At 34.9% G+C, this 6,707-nt stretch overlaps 1 long non-coding RNA gene across 1 annotated transcript; it reads right to left on the minus strand.

Moving 5' to 3' along the window:
• On the minus strand, positions 1–3,320 carry LOC146496918 (uncharacterized). The gene is made up of 2 exons (XR_014870781.1): positions 3,264–3,320; positions 1–3,206 (listed from the first exon to the last, which is right to left on the minus strand). It is a non-coding gene; the product is annotated as an uncharacterized LOC146496918 (long non-coding RNA).
• Between the last annotated feature and the right edge of the window lie 3,387 nt (positions 3,321–6,707).

The raw sequence follows: 6,707 nt of genomic DNA on the forward strand, positions 1-6,707 counted from the left end.
AAAGAATTGTATGTATAGATAAACAAATACAAGAACAGTATTCAAAAACAACAATATAAATATGCTAGGGGGAAAGTAACTGATCAAGCCAAAGAATAAAGTGATTGAAAGATTTGGATTTTTTCACAAACACCAATAGTTTTTATAGCTTTTGGGTTAGTGGAGTTCTTAATTGAGTTAAAATACTGTACAAGTTCAAAGGAGAATACATAAAAAGAGGGATGTCTTCCTAAACATTTGGACTTATGAATATGAAATTTAGCCATTAAAATTAACAAGTTAATCATATATCTGTTATCAAAGTTGAATTGTTTTTGGTTTTTGTGCAGACCAAACAAAACATATTTCCAAAACAGTACAAATCCTTTAAATATATTTTCTGAAATAAAAACACATAAACTCAAAAATCTTGTACAAGGTTACAAAACCAAAAAAGATGTGTAGTAGATTCCTTGGAAGTTTTACAAAAGCTACAGCTTGTATCAATGTCTAATTTGAATTTGCTTTGAAGATCATCTTTAGAAGGATAAATTCTGTGTATTAACTTATAAGAAATATCTTTAATTTTGTTGGTAATTAAAAACTGATTAGGGAGTCTCCAAACTTCGTTCCACATAAAACCATCTGACAGCCGGTTCCAGAAAAAAATGACATATGGTAGCGTGGTTATGGTACTCTGAAATAAAGCTCTGATTGATTTATTGTTGTTTTTAGATTGCTTAGAAAAGCAAATCTTGCCAACAAAAGTTTGTATGGGAGATGCCAACGGCCTGTGGAATGAAGTGATATTAGGTTGATTCTTAAACAGCATACAAACCCCTGATGGTATTGATCCAAATACTTTTGTATAATCATCACGATTTATAGCTAAATTGAAAAGTAAACAAAATTCTTCATAGGAGAAAAGCGTACCATTTGAATCAAATAATTGGTTGACTAAAACAATGTTATTCCTAAACCAACGATCTAAGAAGAGAGATTTTCTTTTAAATAAAACATCCTTGTTATTCCAGATATAATAATTGTGTGGACTAAAGTTATGCTTGTAAATAAGAGTCCATGCTAAAAAAGCTTGACGATGAAAAGCAGAGATTTTTAAAGGGATTTTATCAATATCAAAATTACAAGTAAGGAAAAATTCCGTGCCACCTAACTTAGAAAACATAAACACAGGTATAGTATTCCAAATGGAAGTAGGATTAGTAATTAGATTCTTTAACCAATTTATTTTGAATGTGTTATTTAAAGTGTTAAAATCTAACACATTAAGTCCTCCATTGACATAGGAGTTCATAAGAACTGTTTTTTTAGTTGTGTGTCCTATTTTTCCAGATAAAGTTGAAAAGTAACTTTTCAACCTCTTTTATGAGTTTTTTATCAAGGTGCAATGCCAATGCAGCGTATGTAAGACGAGAGATGCCTTCTGCTTTCGTTATTAATACTCTGCCTTTTAACGACAAATCTCTTAAGAGCCACTGATTAAATCTGTTTTTGAGTTTCTCTAGAATAGGATAGAAATTTTGAGTGATTCTACTTTCCTGATTTTTGGTTATTATAATACCTAAATAACGAATTTCTTGTTTTATTGGAATGTTACACAAAGCTGTTTTCGAACATTCTTTTATCGCCATAAGTTCACATTTAGGAATATTCAAGTACAATCCAGAAGCTTTGGAAAATATGGAGATTGTTTCAATAGCAATAGAGATTTGATCTTCATCTTTTAGGAATAATGTAGTGTCATCCGCTAACTGTGTTATGAGTAAATCTTTGCCAATTAACGATATACCTTTTACATTGCTTGATTTCATATGGTTAGACAATAGTTGGGCAATTAACAAAAACAGGTATGGAGAAATGGGACAGTCTTGTCTTATCCCTCTTTGTATGTTAAATCTGGGTGAAGTACCGTTTGTTAATTTAATACTGCTGTTACTGTTATGGTATAATGTTTTAATCACTGTAGAGAAGTAAGAGCCAAAACCATACTTATCCAGAGCTTGAAATATAAATTCATGCTCCACCGTATCGAAGGCCTTGTAGAAGTCTAAAAATAAAATGAAACCACTGCAATTTATGAGGTCAGAATAATCCAGAATATCTAAAACCAATCTGATATTGTTAGTTATGTGTCTTTTAGGCATAAAGCCAGATTGTGTTTCATCAATAACAGAGTCAAGAACCATCTTAAGTCTGTTAGCTATAATTAGAGCAAATACTTTATAATCATTATTTAGGAAGCTAATTGGTCTCCAATTATCAATCATTAATAGGTCCTTATTAGGCTTCGGAATCAACGTGGTCAAACCTTGATTCATCGTAGTGGGAAGTTGTTGGTTTCTTATGCTTTCTGCAAATACCTCAAGAAGAAAGGGAGACAACTCTTCAGAAAAAGTTTTATATAATTCAGCAGTAAGACCATCCGTACCTGGAGATTTATTATTTTTTAATAGTCCAATTGCATCTTTGACTTCTTCTAATGAGATGGGTTGATCACATAATATAGAGTCTTCTTGGCTGATAGATTTAACATTCAGCGATTCTAAGAGGTGATCTGTAGCTTCCTGAGAAAATGTAGAGCTATAAAGTTCCTTATAGAAATGACTACAATGTTTAGAGATTAATCTGTAATCCTCTGTTATAACCCCATTTAACATTAATTTGCTAATATTATTTATGCTTGAGTGTTTCTTTCTAAACTAAAGAAATAATGGGAATTACGCTCACCTTCTTCAAGCCATTTAGATCTTGATCTGATAAAAGCTCCTTTTGCTTTGTCTGTGTATAAACGATCTAATTTATCTTGTAATTTAACAAGGTTCAATTTATCCTCTTCAGTTAAAGTGTCAATTTGTTTATTAGATAACTGTGTGATTTGAGAGATTATATTTTCTTCCTCTAATCTTCTGGATTTTGCATTAAGGCTGCCAACCTTCCTTAAATATTTGCCAATTTCAAATTTTAATAATTCCCAGTTATTTCTATACTTTAAATCTTCTTGAGCTATAGACCAAAAGTTTGAGATGAGTTCTTTAAGCTCCTTTTTCACATTGTCTTTTTGTAATAATGAGCTGTTGAGTTTCCAGTATGTAAATTTAACAACAGAAGAATTAGATAGAGAAGTTAGATTTATTTTAATATATATGGCTTTATGATCTGTTGCTGGAGAAGGCCAAGCACCTACATCTATGCTATTGCTGTCAAAGCTCTCCGAAACTAACCAAAAGTCTATCCTTGAATGTCTCGAGTTAGAATTGTTGCACCAAGTAAACATTTTGGACTGAGGATATTTGAATCTCCAAATGTCTGTGAGTTTAAGACGTACCATAACAGCCTTCAATGTGGTATTAATTCTGTTCGAATGTCCTGGAGGAAATTTATCTAATTCAGCATCCATAATACAGTTAAAGTCTCCACCTAGTAATAATTTCGCATTTGGAAATTTATTTAACCAGCTAGATTTTTTTTTTTCAATTGTCAAAAATAAATGATCATTTTCTAGCTTCGTGTTAAACCCGTATATGTTAGTTACAATTAAGACTAAATCATTACATTTTATGACTTGACATATGTAATGACCTGCAGAATCACATTCTGTATGTAAAACATCCCCATTATATCTGTTTTTTAGGATTGATACCCCTGCTGATCGTTCAGTTCCATGAGATAACCAGATAGAATTTCCCCATTGAGATCGCCAAAAATTAACATCGTTGATAGTAGAGTGAGATTCTTGTAAAAACACAAAGTCAGATTTAAGTTGCTTTGCATAAAGAAAAGTGGCTTTACGTTTTAAGTTGTTACGAAGACCCCTAGCATTAATAGAAACAAAAAACAAAGAACACAAATTGACAAAGAAAAGATATGTATTAAAATGTAAATCGAAGGTAAACTTTTTAACCTAACACTGAGATCAGCACTAGAATATGAAAATGTTCACAGTATACAGTATATATATAAATAAACTTTAGACGCCTAAAAAAAGCGTAGCAAAAAAAAAAAAAAAGGCTTTACCTATTTAACAGTAAGTTTGCTTTTTGCTAACATCAAAGAGCAATTTAGAAAGTCAAACATTAATATCTACAGATATCAGGCACATCAATATAAAAAACACCTTGTAAACAAACCTGAGAAGAACTGAGGGTCAGGGAATACCGAATAGATTATGTGTGAATTTCAGCACCATTTACGAAGCCTCGACCTCCAACAAAGTAAGCAGATTTCCCTTCTTCACGTGCTTTCTTTATAATGGGCCACAGCTTCAGTCTGTTCTCTTTGTCCTCTCTCGTCAGGTCTTCAGTGAACCGCAGATGATTATTTTGAAGGAAAGTATTGTTCTTGGCAGCTTTCCACACCGCATCACGAATTCTCCTTGAGATGAACCGGATGATGATCCCTCTGGGTCTCGGGTCATTTTGTTTTGGTTTCCCCACTCGATGAGCGATGTCTAAAACCTCTGAAAACTTTTCCTTTTCCGCAGGCAGAACCGTTTGGCATATCCCAATCGCCTTTTCGCGCACATCTTCTTTCTCCAACTCCGCTACCCCATACAGTCTCAGATTCCAACGGCGGTTGTAGCGTTCAACTTCAGAGATGCGTTCATCACATTTCTGTGTAAGCGCTTCATTTTTCTCAACCCTCTTCTCAATGACCATAATCTTATCACTTATGTCCTTTAAATCCGTACGAACTGTTCCTACCATTTCTTCAATGGCATCACTTCTGGTGTTGATCAGATTAATCAAAGTGTTGACCGCATCAGCTTTCAGGGAGTCGCCATCAGAGTGACTGGTAGACAATGTTGGTTTTTTAGCCACTGGAGGCTTGGAAGGCGTAACTGGTAGAGGTGGAAATTCTTCTTCAACCATCTGCTGACACTCTATTTCTTTCATGTAGCTATGGTCGCTAGCTAGCATGCTAGTTGCATGTGTTTTGCCCGAGTTACTCAGCCTTTTCTGAGCAGATTTCGACATGTTGTTGTTATTGAATTTGGTTTCAAATTTAGCAGGTTTAGTGCGTTGATCTTCAAAAAAGTCTTGAAAGTTAGAAAGACGTCAAATAGGTGTTGTAAAAGTGCTTTATATCTTTCTAGTGCTGAGAGCTCGAAAAAACACTTCTCTTCACGCCGCCATCTTGCTCGGCCCGGTACTGGTGGCAGCTAGTTAGTTTTAATGTTACTCTTATTATTCTTTCTGGGTCACAAAATAAACGTTTAACATATTTTCAGGCGAGAATGTAGCTGTGTAAACCTCAAATATCTGCTCAGTTTATCAAGACACCACATATTTTCAAAAGCGCTCCGACGTTTTCGGAGACGTCTGTTACCCACTAGCTCGATAGCTAGCCGGGGGCTAGGCTCACTAGAGCCGTGAGAACACCGGACTCCCGCAAATCGTTTTCAAACCCACCGCCGTCTTTCGCTACTCAGGTTAAACATGATATATAAGTCACTTAGATAACTTAAAAATGTTATTGTTTGGCTTTTTTCAGTATTTTATTTGTTCCTGAGTAAATCGGTTTGGCTGAGATTAAAGTTATAGTTTTAACACAGCTGAATATACGTCAAGCAGACAGCTGATTATCAGAAGTGTGAGATGCTGGAGAATTTACTCCGGTGTCCTGTTATATTTTAGATAGCAAGGAGTTTATTAAACTTCACCGAAACAATCTGCAAATGTCATTAACATTTAATAAACTATCATCTTGTCTTTATTTTTAGTTAGCACATACCTTAAACACTTAAAGCTGTAAGCTAATGATAGTTATATAAGAGCAGATGCTGCTGGTGCAATAAGCTGTACGTTTTATGGATGATGATCTGATTAGTCGACTATCAAAATAATCGTTTGTGGCAGCTCTAGTTCACTCAGACACATGAAACATTAGAGGGAACATTGGTCAGAAGAAGAAGAAGATGTCATGGTAATTCTGGGTTTTAATGATTTGTTTGAAGTGTTCCAGGGTGGAATGATTGTTCAACATTCACCTTTATTGACTGTAAAAAACAATAATTGGCTTCACAAGTTTGACTTTATTTTGGATTTTCTCTAATTCACATAGATTCTAAAGTATACAGACAGGCTTAAATAAATAGATTTACATGTAAATATACACATAATAAAGGTCCTGAAGGTTCTACAGTGTCTTTCACTTTGACAAGGCCACAGTTCTCATGAGTGTTTGACTCAAACTGGTAGTTTCTCTTTGCAGCATAAAAAGGATTTGTCAGACAGACCTCATTGGATCCAGAACTTGAACTTTAAACCTCTTAAACAAGACTGAGACCCTCCTGTGTGCTAACAAACCAGAGGTTTAACAGTGTGTGGCTCCCTCTAGTGGATGTTGTGAGTATTCTGTTGTCTTTGCTCCAAAGGTTTTTGTACAGAGTTTTGCTGTTTCCTGTCACTGTGGGCCTCACAGCACAGTAGTACACAGCAGAGTCAGTCACTGCAGCAGAGGAGATCTGAAGAGTCATCAGTGTTTTGTCTTCAGTCACATTAAAAGTGATTCCAGGGACTGGCTCTAATATTTCCACTCCTGTTCCCGAGTGAGAGATCAGGAACTCTGGTGGTTTTCCAGGATATTGTCGATACCAGAAGAAATAATCATCTCCAGCTGCTTGTTTGGAGTATCTGTAGGACAGAGTAGCTTTGCTGCCTTCCAAGCTGGACTCTTCAGTTTTGTTTGCAGTGAGTTGTTGACAGCTG

This window comes from Neolamprologus multifasciatus, chromosome 18 (genome assembly GCF_963576455.1).
Source record: "Neolamprologus multifasciatus chromosome 18, fNeoMul1.2, whole genome shotgun sequence".
Taxonomy (NCBI): Eukaryota; Metazoa; Chordata; class Actinopteri; order Cichliformes; family Cichlidae; genus Neolamprologus; species Neolamprologus multifasciatus.